This window comes from Apus apus, chromosome 10 (genome assembly GCF_020740795.1).
Source record: "Apus apus isolate bApuApu2 chromosome 10, bApuApu2.pri.cur, whole genome shotgun sequence".
Lineage (NCBI taxonomy): Eukaryota > Metazoa > Chordata > Aves > Apodiformes > Apodidae > Apus > Apus apus.
This window is the reverse complement of record NC_067291.1, coordinates 2,824,687-2,845,156: the sequence shown is the minus strand read 5'-3', so window position 1 is coordinate 2,845,156 and position 20,470 is coordinate 2,824,687.

The following is a 20,470-nucleotide window of genomic DNA, read 5'->3' as shown; positions in this document are numbered from 1 at the left end:
CAGGCTGGAGTGTTTTGTATGCTTGTAAATAATTGAACACCATGTGAATACAATGATGCAAAGGAGGATGGGAATAAAGCAGATTCTAGAAAAAAAAAATAAAAAAATAGGATTTTTGCAATGAGGCTTTTATGTGGAAACATGTTGGCATCTTGGCTGAGAGGCGCTTTGGTCAAGTGTGAGGGTTTTTTATCTTAATTATAAGGGCTAGAGCTGGAGAGCTGTTGAAACTGCAAAAAATGGCAAGCACATGTCAGATGGGGAGAGGAAAACTGCTGCCAGCCATTTCCCCCTCCCCGCTGCCTGCCTACGTTTGACAAATGTGTTATTTTTAATACCAAAATTGTGTCCTAGTTCTGGTGAGGTGCTAAGTTGACAAACCTGGATATTAAAGCTTTCACTGTCCAGGGTGAAGCAGCAACAGCACAAGCTTCCCCCGTGCACTAGGGACCCAGTTAATGTTCCACTGCTTTGGTGAAGGTCAAGAGGATGCAACTGGTGGCATTTTGTGGTGTGGACAACAGAGTCCTTTTACATGCTGGCTGCCAAATCCCTGCTTGTGAAAGATACCTTTTGATGGCAGGGGTTGGTGGGACCTGATGTTGACTTGTCCCTTCCCACTGGTCTGTGAGCAGATCAAGGGGTCCCAAATTCACACCTCTCCCATTTACCCCTGTGTAACATGCCTGTGATAGCTCCAGCCCCTGCTTGCAGAAAGATGTGAGGTTAGGAAATCATTTGATGTGTTTAAATCCATCTGTGTGCGATGGAGGGACAGGCCAAGAGCCAAGGCAGTGCCCTGGGGCTGGTGGCTGCCCTCAGCTGTCAGGCAGGTGCTCCAGGGAGCCTGGATGGAGGCTGCTGAGATGCAGACATGAGCTTCAAAGCCTGGAGACTTCCCAGGAGCTCCCGTCGGGGGAGATGAAGCTGAGAGTCCTGGAAGTGGGCCTGCAGGTTGTGTATGGGATTCCTAGAGCTCCATGTTGTGTGAGGGCCAGCAGAGAGGGGCTGTGGCTATGTTTTCTCCTCACAAACCAAGCAGAGTAAAACACAAATACTTGGGAGTTATTTTTCTTTTTCAAGACAAATGCTGGAGTTCCAGAAGGATTCAGGTTTGGTTGGAGCCTGTGGGTTGTTCATGTTGTCTGTGACAGAGGAGAAAGTAACGTGGCCATTTTGTGTGGGCCATGTGGGGAGTTGTGTGGCTGACCCTCATGCTGAGGCTTTACAGGCTGCTGCTCCTTGTTGCTGTGTTTAACTTGAAAGGGAAGGTGGTCAGAAGCAAATGGCAGTTTACTTCCAGGTGTGGGACAATGTAATAATGGCTGCAGGTGCCTTCTGTGTCTTTGACCATGGGCACAGCTTAACACCGTAAGCCATTTTTATGCAAGACTTGGACTTTTCTCTCTGTGGTATTTATCAGTTAGCTGTTCACTACATTGCAGATCCCTTTCTGCTGCAAGTTGCTTTGTGTGCTGCCAGATCTCTGCTCTGCTGGTCTCCAGGTCAGGCCTGGCAGTCTGTGTGGATCAGGGTTGGCCCCACTTGTGGCCCTCAGCCCTTGCCCAGACACAGAGCTCAGGTGGGAATGGAGCAGCAGGGAGTGTTGAAAATCAAGATTAAGATCTCTCAAGTGACAGATACAGCCTGAAGTCACACGGATAGATGCCTTTGGGACAGTGCCACAGCAGAAGATGGCAGGAGCAGGAGAGATGTTGCTTTGAGGGCTGAGTCCTCCGAAGTCCCGGCAGTGCTGCTGTGAGTGAGGTGGTTTGCCTGTGTTTTGAGGTGAGATGGCACTTTGCCACTGTTCCCTGTAACAACAGAGCAGATACAGGAGAGTACTGTGTAAAACAGCAGTGCTGTCCCACCAGGCGAGTGGCAGGAATGCAGGACTTAGGGGGCTACAGTCCTCTCCCAGCTCAGCAGAAGTGGTCTGACCTCAGCTTGTCTGAACACTTGCTGCAGGAAGGAAACTAGAACCTGTGGGGAAGTGTCAAACAGCACTTGTTAGAGAACATGGTGCTGGAAAAAAATTTCAGCCCTCACCCCACAAATTCATTCCAAAATATACATTAAAGGTTACTGAGACAATCTGAACACCTCCAGCAGTGTGACCTTGAGAACCACTTAGAAAGCAAGAAACTTACAAGCAGTCTCAGCTGCTGGCCACGAATGGTGCCCATGGAGAAATGTGCTTTATTCATCACCATGATTTCACTCAACTACTGTTGCTATCACCTGGGGCTCCACTGGCATTAGGTTTGGCTCAGACTTACTAACTCTTGGGAGGGTTGGTTCTGGTGAGGTATCTATGCAGCACTGAAATATTTGTCGTAAGTATCCACCAGGGAAACTAAATTTCAAAACAAGCCAGCCCTGCAGGGGTGCTCCTGAAAGGACATCTGAAGCAAATGTAGAACTCCCTGAAAAAGGCTTGGTTTTTTTATTGCACTGAGACGTAGGGTGCAAAGCTGCCATTGTAGGAGTGGCTGCTTTTCTCTGGAAGGCAACAGCAAGTCCCTGGGCCAGAGGGTTGCCATCTCATTTAAATATATAAAAATGGAACTGGGTAACTGAGTCATCCCTATGACATTCCTCAAACTACCAGACCTGACTTTTTTTCTAGGGACTGGAGTAAAACAGCAGTGGGATTTCTACACCTGAAATGTTAGTGTTAGGACATTGCCTTGGTGGGGGAGGGAAAACCGTAGAAAAACATGAAAACAGCAAGACAATCACAACTTACGAACTCTCATTTATCACTTTGGTTTTATTTGCCTCAAGCTTCCCAGAGATCTGCCCTGCTCAATGAGCTCTCCAGGGGCACATCAGCTGTCACTGGCCAAGGCTGGGACAAGGAGGTAGGAGCCAAGAGTCTGGTATGTGGCCCACACGACCTGCTGCTTGTGGCCTTAGTAGCTTTGTTTAGAAGCTCTTCCGAGTCCTTGGGACCAACCCCATGGAGGAGAGGGACAAAGTGATGCCCCTACTCAGTTTGGCTTTTTGTAAAAGCATCAAGTTAAAACAGGAATCACATTGCAGAGGATGCTTTGGGCTGACTGGTGGAGATGCTGTGGATGCCCAGGAGGATGAGGGAGCTGTCTCCTTGAGCCTCTGCCCATCTCTGAGACTGTGGTAGCCCCATTAGCCAGGGCTTGCTCACTGCTGAGAAGTGGTGGAAAGGGTTGGGAGCTGAAATAGGCTCAAAATGTTTGAGTGGTGATTCTTTCATGCCTGTGTTATAGGGGCACTTGTAAGAGCACTACTAAAAAAAAAAAAGGCGAGTGAGATTTCTGATCTATTATTCATTCAGGAAAAATCATTTCAGAGTAAAATAAAATATTTTCCTTCTCCACCTCATTCTTAATATACTCTCTTCTCTTTCTCCCTCACCCTCCCTTTACCCTGCAGGGCTCCAGGGAACAGTATGTATGAAATTATTTTGTAAAATCCAATAAAAATTTTAATCAGGTCAATGTCATTACAGGAGAGGAAAATGATGGAGCTTTCCTGATGTATTAAAAAAAAATAGAGAGAAAAGGGCAATGTAAACATGCAGCTGTAGAAAGAGGTACATGGAGCTGCATGCCTGGACACCATGCAGTGCCTCCTCCTCATGCTGTCTCCATGGAGCACAGTCTGACTTAGAGCCACACACATGCCAGAAGCTTGCACATGTGCCTCTTCCCCTTGCACATGCACCAGACAGACTCCACAGCAGGGAGAGGCAGGCAGAAATCTTTGGCTGGCACCCTTTAGGAGAACACCTGTCTCTGCCTGTAGATCTTTACAGGGCCTTAGGCCCATATGTCCAGGTACAGTCTTTAAACAGTGGTTAGTAAAGCAGAGGGACTACCTAGTTGTGTGGCAGGTCCCCTTTTTAATCCTTGTCTCTCCAATTATCATGGAGGGGAATAAAAAGCCCTGGCAACACATGGTCATGCTCTGAGGATTTGCATAGTATATTAAGGCTTGCTAAGATCTCATTCCTATCCTGACATTTGCAGAAACTGCAGCTGGTGAGGCTCCTCTCCATCTTCCCTCTTTCAGATTAAATGTGAACTTCTAAATCTGCCAGGGGGAGCAAAGGGAGGGCTGGGGAATGTAACTGTCTCACACTGACCTCTGCTCATTACCACCATCAGCAGCATGGAGCTAGGCCAAACGATAGGAGTGATGGATGTCTCTGCAGGTCAAAACCCCGATGGGAGAGGAGCAGACATACCAAGCCCTGAAAGTAATACACTGTTGACTCCAAAGGATTTGCAGAAGCCTCCAGGAATGAGTGCTTGCAATAATTTACTGTTGCCATTGGGTTCCTTGGGAGAGTGCAGGAGGACCTGGTTATCTATCATACCCTTACCCACCAAGGTCAGGGTGGTGACTGTGGCTGACAATGCCAACTCTGAAGATAAGCACTCTGAGGAGCCCACCCATACAGTAGAAAATGTAACTCCTTGGGACAACACAGTTACTAGTTAAGATGCCCATCTCAGTCCTGACAGGCTGGGGATGTTTTTGTTCTAATTCTGAGAAACTGAGCTGGCGGCTTTACCTCTTGGGGATGAGGGTGCCTTGTCCTGTCAAGCTGGAGACAGTTGAGGTTAGTAGTTGAGGTGCCATCAGTAAGAGTAGAAGCAGGGATTGGCAGGGGTGAGAGCTGTCCTGCTGATGGCCAAATCCTACCCTAGAGCAGGAGATGTCTGTGGGGACTGTATCCCCAACCAGGCTCCATCACTGAGGTTTTTCTAGTGACAGCAAAGAACTTACGTTAGGGTTGGAGTGTGTTGCAAATTATCACCTCAACTGTCCTGTTGTGGTGGTGCCCCCTCTGTGTAGTGGTGTCCTGTGTGGCTTGTGGGAATGTGTGGCTGAGACTGTGAGCTGGAGCCTCTGCTCCCTGCTGGCAGATGGGCTAAAATATGATTTTAAACATTCAGAGCTATTGGAAAGAGAAACTCCCAGGCAAGAGCAGCAACCATTTTGGCAGAGTACTGTTGTGTGTGGGGTGGGGGTCAAAGCCTCATGGTCAGTGGGAACATCTCTAAGGGGTAGCAGCCCCAGCCCAGATTGTCTGCCCTGGCAGCCCACCCAGCAGTGTCCAAGCTGGCACCTTCACCTCCCTCAGCCACAGGCAGAGGTGGGTTGTGCTCTCAGAAGCAGGAGGAAGGCACCCTGCCCACAGCACACGGGCTGGCACCTCTCCTCCTCCCCTGGATATTTCTTTGCTGCCCTCTGAGTGTATCCACACACACATCCTACAGCTCTGACGTTACTCTCCTTTGGTTGATGTGAAGGACTCAAAAATGTCCATTTTAGGGTTTTTATATTTTGGGAGCCAGACTGAAAAATCTTTTCATGGTCAGTGACAAGCCGCTTATAGGAAACAGATGAACAGTACTCCCAGGAATTCTTCTTATTGCTGCCTGTGTTTAAAATCTAAAGTTAGAAAGGGAAGGGGGGAAAGAAAAATAAAGTTTTGTAGGCTGAATTCCAGTTGAGTGCTACCAGACTGTCTCTGCAGCTTTCCCTGTATGGATAGCAAAGCTCAGACTGGAGAAGTGGGCATGGAAAGCTTGGCTGGGTACACATCTGATTTGGAGCGAGGCCCTGCTTCCTTGACAGGAAGGTACTGACCCTCTCAAAGGGTTCAGTCTTCCCTGGAGCCCAGAAAGATATGGCAGGTGCACCCAGAGGCCAGTCTGCTGTGGGAGTCTCTGTGTGGTGCACTCCAACCAGGCCTGGTGGCTCTTTGCAGAGGAGATCGTGTTCCTCTTGTCTTTCTGACTGTGGAGAACTGATTTGCTTCCAGGCAGGTGGTAAGAGGACCTGGTGACCTCCCTCAGCCACCACTGGTGTCTGTAGCAGAGTTGGTCTGCCTGGCTGTCATCTTTCCTGTTGTCACAGATGTGGCTATGTAGGTCCTACAGGGTCAATGCCTGGTCCTGGCTGCTGGATCTATTTCTAAGCCTTGTGCTGCTGCCTGTGGGGTTGTCTGTAGGCAGAAGCCATGCCTGCAGCTGGGAAAGGAGAGCTGCAGCTTCCTGTGATAGATGACAAGAGGGACTGATGGCCCAAGTGGTAAATAAATCTTGTGGGCTGAGTGATATAATAAAGCACTTGACCTTTGCCCTGGTGGTTTGTTTTGTAATCAGTGCCCAGCAACTGATTTACGGGATAATCAATCTCTCCCTTCCTCTGGCCTTGGTGTTGCCTGCACCATGGTCCTTGCTTCTGAGTGATGACTCCAGGTTACGAACAGTGCCCAAGGAGGAGGCTGCCTACCTCTGCCCCCTTCTCTCCTCTGTGCCCAGCTCAGGACTGGCAATGCTATTTACAGCCTCATCTGCCCAATAAATGTTGAGTTAGGTAGCTCTCATCCCTCTTGCAGAGGCAGCCCTTTCTGCCTTGCCAGTCTGCAGTGTTCCTGGCCTGACAAGTGGCTTCCCAGCACCTTGGTTTATAACTCCTGCAACAAATTGTCCTGAATGAAAGGCTTTCATGCCTATTGATGGATTCCTCTCACATAAATTGAGGCTGTGAGCATCCTTTTTTTTTCCCAGGGATGCTCTGCAGCTGGAGCAGTGAAGCTTGTGCCAGGACAGAGTTCATGCCCAGGAGAGATGGCTCTACTGTGTGTTCATAATGTGGCTGTGAGTCCCCAGGGCTTCAGGCAAAGGGCAAAGCAAAGAGCTGCTCAATAATGTGCAAGTAACTTCCTCCCTGGCTATAATGCAGAGTTTTCCATCTTTGTGGCTGTTACTCTCTTTTTTTCTTGTGTGCTTGTGTCTTCTCTCCTCAGCACCGTGCTGCCTAACAGCAGGATGCAGCTGTGATGGGGACAGGAGGGCAGGGACCATGATGTGCCTTGGGATGGGGCAGCAAGGATGGGGGCTACATCTTCCTTTGCTGCCTGGTAAATCTGTTTTTCCTGGGCCCTGGTTCCCCCTTCCTCCTTGCCCAAGAGGCTGGTAGGATCCTCACTGCTCTCATAGCTGCTGTGTGGCCAAGGCTGCCCAAGCAATCGATAAAGACCTTGGAGGGATCTCATAAATGTGGTGCTGTAAGGAATGAAAAGGAAAGTGAGAGAGCTCAGTGTGTAGCAGCTCTCTGACTGGGAGCAGCTTCACTCAGTCAGAGGTAGCTTGAGGAAGGCATTTAATTGCTAATTCCAGCCGGGTGGTGTTTGTGATGAGCCAGCGAGATACGAGCAAAAGAGGAAAGGCCTGAAACTCACCAGGCTTTGCTGGGGGAGAGGAAGCAGGGCTGAGGTCTTGAGTTCCTGAAAAGCTCTGGAAAATACTTCCCAGTTTAAACAGCATTACATTCAGGCATGGATTTCTATCTGAGACCTGTCCTAGCTGTGCAAGCTTACCAATACCTGTGTGACTTCCACCCATCCTGTGGATACAATATTATGAGCAACCATGGTGAAATGGTTGGCACCAGGAGAACTTTGCTTTGATGGAGACCCATGGGATGGACTGAGGGGAGCTATAGTAGATATAAAGGGTTCTGGGCAGGAGGCTGCTAGGAAAAGAGAGCTCCAGCCCCATGGCATGTCAGGCACAGTTCTGTGTGTGAGGGACACCATAATCCTGAGGTGATGCTGTGTGGAATATAGGACCAGACTGGCTGTGATCGTTCTACTGATGGCAACTTTTCTTGAGATTTTCTTAAGCATCTCCTCCTTCCTTATGGGAAGTCTTTCCTGACATCTCCTCTGAACTTGCCCTTCTCTTATTTAAGGCTATTCCTTCTTGTAATACATCTTCCTTGGTCAGTCTTAAAGGTTGGCAAACCCTGAGGGAAGAAAGGAAAGAGTTATAATGTCTGAGGGACTAAAGTTTTGATTTGGATGCAACCACATTTATTCAGCAGCAAATTACATCTTCAATCAAACCCATGCAGATCAGGCTCCCACTTCAGTCTATTTGTTCGGACCTAGTGCAAGGGGATTAATGATTTCTTGTTCTTCCTTCTTTCCCACAAAGTTTATGTGCATATGCACAGACATGTGTGCACTCATCTGTAACAACCCTCCCCCTCAGGGTGTCATACTCTTGGGAATAGGTACATGATGATCTCTGGGTGCAGGGAGAGCCTGTATCCCTTGGGAAAGCAGCAGGAAAACAGCAGTTCCTACCTAGGATGGTACTGTGCGAAGGAAGGGAATGGTACCTCAAAGCTGCAATTAGAGCTCTCTGAATAATTCAGTTTTTCAATGTGATGTCTGAAGTATAAGAGTTTAAAAATGTTTCTGGGAGACTGACAGTGATCTCTTTCTGCTCTGCCCGAGGAAGAAACAAACCATGAAAATCTGTTTCATTTGTTTGGGGTAATTTCATTGTGCTTCTTTGTGCCTGCCAGCTTGCTTCCTAGGTGAAAAGTGCTCTCTTTCAGAAGTGTCCAGGAAAAAACAACAAACAAAACAGGTCTGAAATTTTCACTTCTTTTTCTTAAGTTTATCCCTGAACTTGAGCTGTGTGTCTCTGGATTGAAATGAAACCTGCATTTTGAGGGATGGGGAAAAGGTAAATCCGTTGCTTTTATGAACAATTTCTGTTGCCTTTGTCCCAGACTGCTCTGGATGTCTGTGTGTCTATCCCTGCCTGAGCCTCCAATGAAACCCCTGTAAGTCCTTCTCCTGCACCTTCTGCCCTACAAAAGGATTGAGGACTCATCCAAGCCCCAGGATGTGCCACGGGCAGAGCCACCCATGAAGCCACTTGTAGGTTTGTGTGTTTGATCTGCTCCCTTGTGACCAGCGGGGAGGTGAGTGGGTGCCTGCTGTGTCCTGCAGACCTGTTGCTGTGCTTGTGCCCCTCACAGACCAGGGCAGTGTGGGCTTAATTCTTTGCATGGTCACATTCAGTAAAACCTGTCCAGTAAAGCTCAGGAGATGTTTGCAAGGTCTGGACTTAAGGTGCTAAGCCCTTTGAGGCTGGAAGTGTCTTTATGTTGTGTGTGTTGCATAGGTTTTTTGCTCTTGTTTGCAGCCTCCAGTTCCCTCTGCCTACCCAGTCCAATCTGGATTCACTGCACAAAGCATTTGGAGCTGCAAAGAGCTCAAAGCACCTCCTGAAAATAAAAATTTCCATGCTGAGGATAATGAGCAGTCAATGTATTCCTTGCTCCTAAAAAGTTGCCCTCAGCCTGAATTTTGGTGCTACAAAAAACTTGGAGGTTTTAGTACATGGGTCTGGGTTTGTTGGTTGTTTTCACTTCTGAATTGGGTCACAAATCTTTGCCTTTTTTTATGGATCCAAAATTGTGTATGATTTTATTTCAGAAACACTCTCTGCCAGGGGCTGGCTGGGAAGGGAACTGGCAGCCTTCCCCTGGGACATGCTTGTGTTTTCAGGACCAGTTCCTTGGGGTGGGTGTTGTCTGGCAGTGCTCTCAAAAATGTGTTGCAGTGCCAGGAGGATAGCAGGGAGGCTCACAACTGGTATGACACATGTGAGGCTGAGGTGTTCACCCTCTTCTTGAGCTGAAATGTGGCAGAGTGGTGGGTTGGCCAAGCCCGGGTTTCATGGGTGAGCACACACCTCTAACTGCTGGACCCTGGCTCCTCCATCATCCCCATCATCCATCTCCTGGCAGAAGCAGAGCTGAGGGTTTGCAGACCTTTCCCCTGGCTGCCAGCAGAGCCCACTGTGAGCACCAGGTCCTGCACAGCTCTGGGTTGGCATGTGGCAGGAGAGGAGATCTTACAAGCATGGAATGACTGCTTTCAGAGAGGCCTGTGCCTCCCAGTGTCAGCTACTTACCCAGATCCCTGGAACTATACCTCTTTCCCAGGGACATTGCTCACTTTGGGCAAGGGAAACTCATCTCTGAGCTCCTTGTCTCTGCTCCAAGCAGCCAAGAAGTTGTTTCATTTATCTTTGGTAGATTTTCTGCCCCGTAAATATTTCCTTGTAAAGCCAAAGTTATAGACAGTGTTATTTGTGTGGAGGAAATGGTTTTTTAAGGCCGCTCTGCTTGGTTATTGCCCATGTTATTTTCTGAAGGCTAGACCCCTTTTTATAGGGCAGCTACTGCCATTACCAGGATTTCTGAGCTGAATGGTTTAGGGCTTTGTCTCCTGATGCCTCTCACTCAGCTGCCCTACGGGAGGCTCCACAGAGCTTGCAGAGGGGTGCAGTGACATTTTCCTTGCATTGTGATTCCCTACTTCTTTCCTCTTTGATCTTCCCTTCTCAGACAGGTCTGCTTTCCTTAAGACCCAACCTGCTCTCCCCCTCCTCTTTCCCCTTCCCCAGTTCCTCTAGCTCTTTGAACGTGCTGCTGATGACTGCTGGCTGGCTCTGCTCCTCTGGTTCCAGCACAGGGCTGGCTCTGTGCCCTGCTTTCCCGGGTGCTGATAAGCTCTCCCTGGCAACGGCTCCACACCGGCAGAACGTTTCCCTCCTCCTGGTCCCTCATCCCACAGTCCTCTTGAAGACATATCTTCCCTTTGCAACCCGAGTCGTCTGTCCTAGTTTTCTGTCTACCTCTTTGTTTCTCTTGTCTGAAGATCTTCATTGTGCAAGCGGACAGGCTGGGTTCAGGAAGGGCTTCCCAGCACCCATCCTCAGTTGCCATCACCTCCTGTGCTGCCTGGACTGAATCTCAGCATCTGTGTGCAAGCTCAGTGTGGGTAACTGGGGTTATCCCAGTCCAAGGGCCAGCCTGGCGTTGCCTGCGGGTGAGATGGCCGAGCTCAGCCTGCCTGGTTCCCTCGCGTCAGGTTGCTAAGGTACAGCTAAACCTCTCATCCACAGTGTCATCATCTTACAGCTCAATTCCTGCAACATCCTTTTCTCTGGTCTTGACAAATGCAGTCTTCTCCTGCTCCTGCCTGTTCAGAGCTCTGCTGCAAGGATCATTTTCCTCACCTGTCTTTTTGCTCGTGTCACACATACTTTCCTTTGCTTTTGCACGTTCTTGCTGGCAAACAGCAGTTAGCTGTCCCTGCTCTCTGGGTCTTTCACAGCTTTCTTTCCTGTTAACCTTGTAGTCCCTCTCCACACACAGTTTCTCACTGTCAGTTGGCCTCTGGTGACAGCCTCTGCCAGTGCTTGCAGTGTCTTCCAAGCACACAGCTCTTGTTTTCTGCCCCAGTGCCTCTTGCTTGAAGAGGAGCTCCTAGATGCACCTGCAAGAAGTGTCTTCCTGCCCTTCACCCCTCCTTTGCCAGCCTCTGTCCCAAATTGGTGACAGTGGCTTGGGTGCAAGTGTGGGAACTACCTGTCTGTCAGGCAGCAACCCTGTCTTCTCCTTCTGGTTCTTTTCATCTTCTGCTTAGGTTGAAGACCTTTGGGGCAGAGTCTTTTTTAGCAGTGCTTGCCTAAAAAAACAAGCTTGTGAGATCCTCCTGGCTCTGTGCACATGTGATGTCTGTCCTGCTGCCATGCTTTGTGGAAGTAGTGGTGAATTGAACTGAATTTGGCAGGCTGGTTGGGGATGTTCTGTTCCTCCATGTACAGTGAGAAGAGGTGTCTGGATGCTGGAGGGGGACCAGACCATCACTGGTACCCAGAGATGGAGGCTTGCTTTGCACTGGTCTTGTGCAGTTCAGTGCTATTTGCTGTTTGCTCCATCATGCCTGGAGCAAAGGGTGCCAGCCCAGAGGAACTTCCCTGGCCCTGAACCTTGCTGGTGGCTGAGGGACACCCCAGGGCAGTATTTGCTGTTGCAGACCAAGTCTGGCCCCATGGGCTCCAGAGTAATCCTCAGCAGCACGTGGAGCCCTGCTCTGCACTGCGAGTGCAGGAGAGAGATAAAAACGCATCAATGCCTTCATCTGCCCTTATGGATTTTCCCACCATATTTTATAAGGGTTCATTTTTATTTATGTGAGGTTAAAGTCAGTCCAATTTGGAAATCAACTTGTCTAAGGAGCTCCCCTCAGATCTTATTAGCTTCATGTAGTATTTCTATTCATTTTTGCTAATGCCATCACCAGGCTGGCTGTGGTGAGGCCTGCAGGAGATAGTAACTCTCTCCTTGCCAGGCCACCAGGGGCTGTGGGGATTGCTGTGGGAGCAGCAGGATCTGGCCATGTATGGAAGGGCTGGGGCTCCTGGCTTTCCAGCTTCCCACAGCAGGCCAGGGGGGTAGTTTTTGTCAGCTACTCCTGCATTGTCCCTGCCTTGCTTTACCCAGCATCACCCACCGCACCTATCACTGCCAGCATGGAGGGCAACTTCAGTACCAGTGCTGGAAATTAGTGGCTGGTTTGGACAGAGAACAGTTAAGTGTTTGGGCTTCCCCTGTCATTAGAGAAATTCCTGGAAGGAAAAAAAAAATATTAAAAAATCCATTGAGGGCTTTTAAAGGAGAGAGAGGATGCCTGACTCAGGAATTCCTTCAGCCACAGAATGCTGGCGGCTGGAGGAGGGTCCTGGGGAAGTATCAGTGCGTGCTTGGCTGGCTTTTACCACCTATTCCCTGGCATTCCTTGCTGGCCTCTGCTGGAGAGGATACTGGTGGGATGGTCCTTTGCACTGGAGCTGGCAAGCACCCCCCCATCTCTTCCCAAGGTGTTACTTTGGTAGCCCCAAAGGAGCTGCCTGCAGGCAGGATGGCAGCATTAAGGTGGGGGTCAAATGGCAGCCCCAAGCAGGGGCCCAGTGGTTGCCAGCATGGCCTCCATGTCCTCTCCTCTCTGCCCTCCTCTCTGTGTGCCCCCAGGCTGGTAGCACAGCACGTGTCTCCAGAAGCATCACGGCTGCCCCATCTCTCCCCTGCCTTTGATTATTTATTGAAGTGGTTTGATACTGGGTGACTGTAATTAAAAGAAGAAAAATACACACAATAAAATGATATCTAAAATGGCAACATGCTAAATGCAGTGAAGCAAGGAATATATTAAATATTTATTGCCACTGGTCTGCTGGGGGGGGGGAAATTAAAATTATTTAGCCTGAGAAAAACATTTTAATTATTTAATTTGAGGGGAAACCTCCCCCACAGCCCTTCTTAGTACTGAGCCCCAGACAAATGGCAGCATAATTCAAGATTTGATTAAAATCTGAATGGAACAAAGGCCTGGAGATTGGAATATGGGATGGGGAGCTGCATGGTTGCCATCTGAGCCTTAGGTCCTCCTGCTCTGCCACGGCTGGTCTGTGCATGTGATCCTGCATCTTGCAGGGGTAATTCTGCCTCTCCAGGGGTCGTTGGTGCTTGGCAGCACTTGGCCAGGGACTTGCTCTGCACGTGGGAGCCTGGGCTCAGGACAGGATTTGATGGCTGCATCAATCATGGTGCAGGAAATTGCAGCAAATTACTGTCACCCACCATCTGCAGCTTGAATTCTCTGGGTCTGTGCATTGCTCTGAGGAGCTTCACTGGGGCAGGAGCTCTGGTGTGTCCGTCCCTGCAGGCCCTGTGAGGCTCACCAGGCAGCACTCTGATGCATGGTGTGGGGTTCCTGCTGTGCAAACAAGCTGTGGGGCTGTCTGAGCACCTCTATCTCATAGCATTTTGTGCTGTGTCTGGGAGGCTTTTCCCAGAGCCTCTGCAGGAAAGGTGTGGGGGCTGGCATCCCACTGGTATGTCCACTTGAGGCTGGAGCTAAGTATCTTCCAGTTACATGTCAAAGATTAAGAAGTATGAAGCGTGGGGTCTGGCAGCAGCTGATTGTTTTCTGTGAGAGCAGGGGCTATGATTTTTTTTCCCCTTGTGTCTCCAGATTGACAGTCTCTCATTATTAGCCCCCTGGAAACAGGCACTTTGACTGAGAGAGCCATCCCAGCCTTCACTGTAACAATCAAAGCAGCTCAAGAATAAACATGGCTTGGCAAGAATAAACACAAATTGCAATGCTTGCTGTGAACAGTGATATCCAAGGGAGCAAACATCAAATGAAGGATTATCCCTGTTTGCAAGGAAGCTCTTCTAGCAAGAGATTGAATAAGGACCATCTGCAGCCTAGACCAAAGGGGTTACCAGAACCTGCTCACGCTATCAGGAGCTCTCCTGTTTGAAGCTCACATGGTCTCCTTTAGGCACTGTCTGATTTTACTTCATATGCTCTGTTGGCTGCTGGACCCTGAAGCTCTTTGCCTCCAGCTCTGGACAGGCCCAGAAAGCCCCAGGAAGGGAGTTGTGTGGGAGGAGAGTAAGGATGAGAGCTTCCCTGAGGTGGGCAGGTATTGGACCCGGCTGGGGCAACTGGTAGTGAAAACACTGGGCCCCTGCAGGAGCTGGAGGAAAATCACATCGAGTGACTCCTGCAGGAAGCCCTGCTCTCTACTCCTGCCACTGATGCTGCCACTCTTAGGGCAGGAGAACTAAAGGCAGCTCTGAGCCAGCAGCCACCCCCCTGCTGCCCACAGGAACCGAACGAGCAAGCCCTCCTCCCCAGGCCCTCACCGGGAGATAGTCTGCATGACATAAATCATATTTGGAGGCACAGAGGTTCCATAAACAAGCTTATTTTCTGAAGCCAGGTCCCATTATGTTATCTGTCACTTTATTGGGGTTTCTGAGCCATTTATTTTTATGTATATACATTGGAGCTGGTGAGCCAACGTTGGCCTGAGAGTATAAAGCTGCCAAGGCGCGGTAGCAGCGTGTGAAGCCTGTCAGCAGAGCAGTCGCCTGTGAAATGAACACAAGAGCTGATGCTGACAATTTTATTACTGGGGAATCTCAGGTAGTGTGTGCTGGAGCTGGGGGGTGGGCTGGGCACATCCTGCCTGTGCCACCCCCTGCTGGTCCTGACCCCTCTGAGACAGACCTAGTGCAATACCCCTCACAGGCAGGGGCAAGGGCTTGAGCAGCTGGAAATGAGATTTTCTTCTTAAGGAATATCTTAAGCTACTGAAATAATTTGGTCACCCAGAATGTGTAAAGGAGGGCAAGTTTTCTTAGGGTGGGAGGTTACAAGTACAGTTCTGCAACACTTCGCTTTCTGGTGTTGATCCTTCTTGGTAATTGCTTCTCTTAATCTTTTGTTTGTTTCTTTGTCTTTAAAATAAACTCAGATTTTGTGTAGGGATTTCTTCTAAACTTGGAATACTGGAGTTTCCTTATCTAAAGAAAGTAGGGCTTTTAAAAGTTCTTGAAACTTTTTTTCCAGTTATCCCTGGAGCAACATTTTGTCAAACTCAATAGTCTTTACAAAAGCCTAAATGAATAATTGTTTCTGTCATGTTCTAGGAGAAAATTATGTAGATCAGCATTTTTTCCTCTCAGTTGGAGCAAGCATTTCAGATGTGAAATAGTTGATGGGTCATTGAAACCACTAAAGAATATCAAGATTGTTATCAGGGCAATGGTACAAAACACAGACCCTACTCTTACTCTCTTACCTTGCTGTAAGTTTTCTGGTTGCCTGCAGAGAGAATGTTGCTGTCACATCCTGGTCCTTCAGCAGGTGGGAAGTGCTCGGTGCACCCACGTTGCTGTGGCTGGTGCTTGGCAGGAGAAGGGCTCATCAGAAAGCACCATGCTGTGTGCCATGGCTGCAGGGAGAGCAGGGGCCCTGCAGGGCTGCCCCTGTATGAGGATGTCTCTGATCCACAAAACCTGGTTTGGTTCTCTTTGGGAGGAATAATACTGACAATTTTAATCTATTCTCCTGTCTGTCTTCCTGGTTAGTGAGCAATGTGGAGAGCATGTCTGGAGCAGCTGTGTCTTGTGGGTGCCCCTCAGAGAGCTGAAGGCCATAGGTTAGGTGGTGGCATTTTTCCTTCTCAAAGCAGCAAGCCCTGACCTATTGGTAGGAAGTTTCCTGGTACTGCTCTGCTTAGAAGTGAGGGAAAAGTTTGCAGATGGCACGAAGTTGGGAGGGAGTGTTGGTCTGCCTGAGGGCAGGGAGGCTATGCAGAGGGACTTGGACAGACTAAATCAATGGGCCGAGGTCAATTGTATGAGCTTCAACAAGGCCACATGCCAGGTCCTGCACTTGGGCCACAACAACCTCAGGCAACACTACAGGCTTGGGAAGAGTGGCTGGAAAGCTGTTCAGCGGAAAGGGACCTGCAGGTTCTGATTGATAGGGGGCTGAATATGAGCCAGCGGTGTGCCCAGGTGGCCAAGAAGGACAATGGCATCCTGGCCTGCATCAGGAATAGTGTGAGCAGCAGGAGCAGAGAGGTGATCGTCCCTCTGTACTTGGCACTGGTGAGGCCACACCTGGAATGCTGTGTCCAGTTTTGGGCACCTCACTACAGGAAGGACATGGAGGGGCTGGAGCATGTCCAGAGAAGGGCAAGAAGCTAGTGAAGGGCCTTGAGAACAAGTCTTATGAGGAGCAGCTGAGGGAGCTGGGGCTGTTCAGTCTGAAGAAGAGGAGGCTGAGGGGAGATCTCAGGGCCCTCTATAACTACCTGAAAGGATATCGTACAGAGGTAGGGGCTGGTCTCTTCTCACACGTAACTGGTGATAGAACAATTGGGGAATGGCCTCAAGCTGCACCAGGGGAGGTTTAGACTAGACATTTGCAAGAACTTTTTCACTGAAAGGGTTGTCAGATGGACTATGCTGCCTAGGGAGGTGGTTGAGTCACCATACCTGGAGGTGTTTGCAGGTTGTCTAGATGTGGCCTTTGGGAATATGGCTTAGGGCTGGACTTCATGATCTTGAAGGTCTTTTCCAACCTAAGTGGTTCTATGATTCTAATGCTCAGCTTTCTCTGGTTTGTGTGAGGAGCACGAGTCCTCTCCTGGTTTAACTTGCAGCCTCTCCCCCAAGCACACTGTGTGCCAGCCAGCTGCAGGAAGGGCCTCTTCTCCCTTCTCCTCCTTTGGCAAGAGCAGACAGCTCGGCCTGATTGATCTGCTGCCTTTCCAGCCTGGATCATTCCTCTGCAGGTCTGTCTCTCATGGCTAAATCTTTCCTGGAAGGAACAGCTATTTGTCAAGTGAAACGGGAAGGTTTGAGTCTTGCATTCCCCGAGGCCACTTAGCAGGGCTCTGGCTGTTCTCTGGACACTTGCTTTTCTGTGTGGAACAAGTGAGAATGAAGCCATGAAGCTTTTCTGGAAAGAGCTGCCTTCACCCTGCCTGCCTCAGGGCCACTGTTCAAGCCCTCGTGGCCAGCACTGTGTGCAGTTGTCCACCATCTCCAGCCTGAAAAGGTGTAACATGCCCTGGGTTTACCCTTTGTGGAGCCACATCTGTGGTCCCTGCGCTGTTGCCTCGTGCCATTGTGCTTCTCTGCACCAAGCCCTTGCTGACTGGGAGCATAACTGTGCTGCATGTCTAATTGGTTTGCTCTGTCACTCCCCATTTGCTTGCTCTGTCTGCATGTTCCATCTCCCCTCTAAACGCACCGAGCTACGAGCCTGAGCAGGGCACAAGGCCACAGTCTTGATTGCTGGAGACAAAAAAGGCACCCAACTTCCTCCTTTCTTCTCCTAAATTCAAATGACAAGAAACAGAAGAAAACAATTTTTGCAAACCCTTGGCAGAGGGCCAGCTCTGATAAAGAGCCGTAATTAATCTCCCCAGCTTTATTAGAATATCATTACAATTAACTCAGCAATCTTCTGTTGATCAAAGCCATTGTTCCCTGCAGAGCAGAGGAAGCCAGCGTGAGCCTGGATTGTGCAGTGCTTAAAAGCACCTAGAGCTGGATCATTCCTGCCAAGCCAGCAGCAGCTGCTCTGCCCTCCTGGCTGGCAGCACGAGGACTGGCAGAGGTGTGGGCAGGAGGGTCACGCTGGCACACACCTCTGTCCTCACCCTGCCTCCTGAGCCACTTGCAGCTTTGGATTTCCTCAGCTACTCTTCTTTGCTGAGCTATTATAGCTCAGATCCCTCGTGGGTGCTGAGGGGTCTCTCATTCCTGAAGTAGATGCTTTTTGGGTCCAGCCTTTAAGCATGGCATCTACCCCTTTGTGTTCGTCCAGCTCTCTGCTTCCCTGCCTCAGCTGGAGATGCAGGCACTGCTGCAATAACACAGCCAACAGCAGCGTGGTAGGTAGACAAAGCAGGGAAATGTGTGGCCACCACATTCCAAAGAGAGGAGAGTTGTCAGAGTGAAGCTCTGCAAGCTTTACAGTTAAATAGCCCAAGATGTGTGGTATAGAAAAGCTGAGAAATGAGCACTGTTAAACTACCCCTGTCCTCCCTTTCAAACTGTTCTTTTAATATCAGGTATTTATCTGTAATTTAAGCCTGTGATTAGTTTTATCAAAAAGATAGTTCTGAGGCAGAGATCTATAAAATGATTAGGTGTGTGCTTGAAAGACAAGAACAGTTCCACTTGCACTGCAGCATAAAGATGTATCTGTTTGCTGCCTTGAGCATCCATCTGGGAGGGCCTTGTACCAGAAGGAGCCTCCTGGTTCCACACAGATCCCAACCCACCTGGCACTTTCAGGGCACTTCTCACTCTCCTTTGAAGATGCCAGCATTGGATCCTCTTTGTTGGTGGGCAAGGTTGTTTGTCCGAGGTGATTTTGTGTCTCTTCTTCCTCATCACACTCCTCCTGCTTTTTGGAAAATGCTCAGAAATATGGTGCTGTCATGGGGGTCCTGACAAGGACCCTGCCTTACTGATAGCTCAGGAGACACCTCCTGTGTAAAGACATTTGGCAGTTTTGTTTCAAGAGCACCCCATCAGAGAGGCTTGCTGTGGAGGGGGCTGGAGAGCCTGCAGCCCCTGCCCTTCCAGCTCCTCTCTCTCTCCTCGTGGTGGCAGCCCTCTGCCAGGCTGGAGCAATGCCCAGGGGCTCTTCTGCTCTTTGGTTCTTGGTGCAGAACCAAGGAGGTTTGCTCCAGAGCCCTGCCTCTGTTTCCAGCCCGATGTAAAATGGCACAGGTGGAGGTTTTCTCCCAAAAATGGCTGTGCCACAAAGGGTTTCTGTGCTGTGAGCAGGCACAGTGGGTGTGAAACATGCTATCTGGTTATACAAAGAAAGAGAAGCAAGGGGATTTAAAAAGCTTTGGTCTCTTCTCCCATGGTTTCTGGGGCAGGTTTCAATGGGCAGGCAAGCAGTAGTGGGAAAGGCAATGCTAAATTGCCTTGCCAGTGAAGGGTTGTTAAAGGAAGGTGTTTGAACTCCTCACTCTTGCTTTTTGTCCTGAATTCATGTTTGAATTGTCAACACTTGTGAGCCCAGGGAAAAAGAAAAGAGAAAGAAAAGTCCAGGGCTGGGTCTAATCGACCTTGGCATTGTCCCTTTAAGCAGCCACCCAGGAGAAGGGAGCAGCTGCTCCAGTCCATTTGCTGGAGCAGATACAGCCATAGCAGGCAGCCCTGCCTGTTCTGCCTAGCTTCACCTGCTCTCTGCAAATCCTTAAGGATGTGGAAAAAAAGGAGCAGAACAGTGTTTGCAGGGCAGATTTCATATCCCCAGTGCAGGGTGTACTGAGCAAAGTGCACCTTGTGGGCTGCACCAAGCACTGAGCAGGATCTGGGGGTGGCACCCACTGTTGCAGCTGCTGCTGCAGGGCAGGGGCATGAGCAGGTTAGAAAATGCAGTCAGCCCAACTGCAAGGAAGAGAGGTTTGTTAAGGAGTAATAAGAAAAGTAGTGCAGAGACGTGGTGTGGCTCAGAAGCTCTAACCTTAGGTTGCCTGAGGCTGGGAGGGATTGCACATGAAGGAGGGTTATCCAGGTTATGCTGCTCTCCCCAGGCCTCCTCTCTGCCATGGGCACCTGCCTGTGGCTGTGCCTGGGGACATCCAGGATCCTGGGGGGACAGACTCCTGAGGGACAGGGCCCTGGCACTGATTCAGGGTGCGCATGTTCCCTGCTCCCTGAACAAGGAAAGCTGAAGTTTTTCATCCTCTCCAAGCCTGTGTCCTTGGGTATGGCAAGTGAACCTCCTGTGGGTGATGGATACCTGATCCCTCACCTCTCTAGAGTACTGAGGAGGAGCTGTGGCTGGATGAGGGTCAGATTTGCTTTCCCCAGCACAGCTTGGCCAGGGTGTGCAGCCTCTGGCACAGGTGCAGAAATGTCCCTGCCACCTGCACTGGGGACCTGATGCTGAAATTGTGTCCTCAGGTTTGATGTAGGCTGCTTCTCAGGACCCACTTCCCACCTCTCTTCCTGTTTCCCTTCTGTGGCTCTGGATCTGGGCAGATGACCTGAGGCAATAGAAAACCCTAAGAAGGAAGAAAAAAAACCTACAAAGCCTCTGAGGGCAGGGGTTGTGGCTTCATGCAAAGTGAGGTCTTTCACTGCTCTAGCCCTAAGATTAGAACTTGTTCTTTTGCACTGTGGCCACCAGTGCTCCTCAGCATGGGTAAGGACAGGAGAGGTGGGCTGAGGACAGGAGGGGATGCTTAGTCTGGGCTGAGCAGGAGCTGGGAGGGCCCTTCTGAAGGGCTGAAAGTCACGGTTTGCTCCCGGGCTACTCTAACCCTTCGTAGGAAGCAACCAGCTCTGCTCCTCCCCAGAGGGCTGGGGACATGACCCAGCCTTCCAGCATGGCTGCCTCAGGTCTCTGAGTGAGATGCAGGGGCTGAGTGTCAGGTTGTTATTGAACATAATATCATTACTAAGTGACAAAACT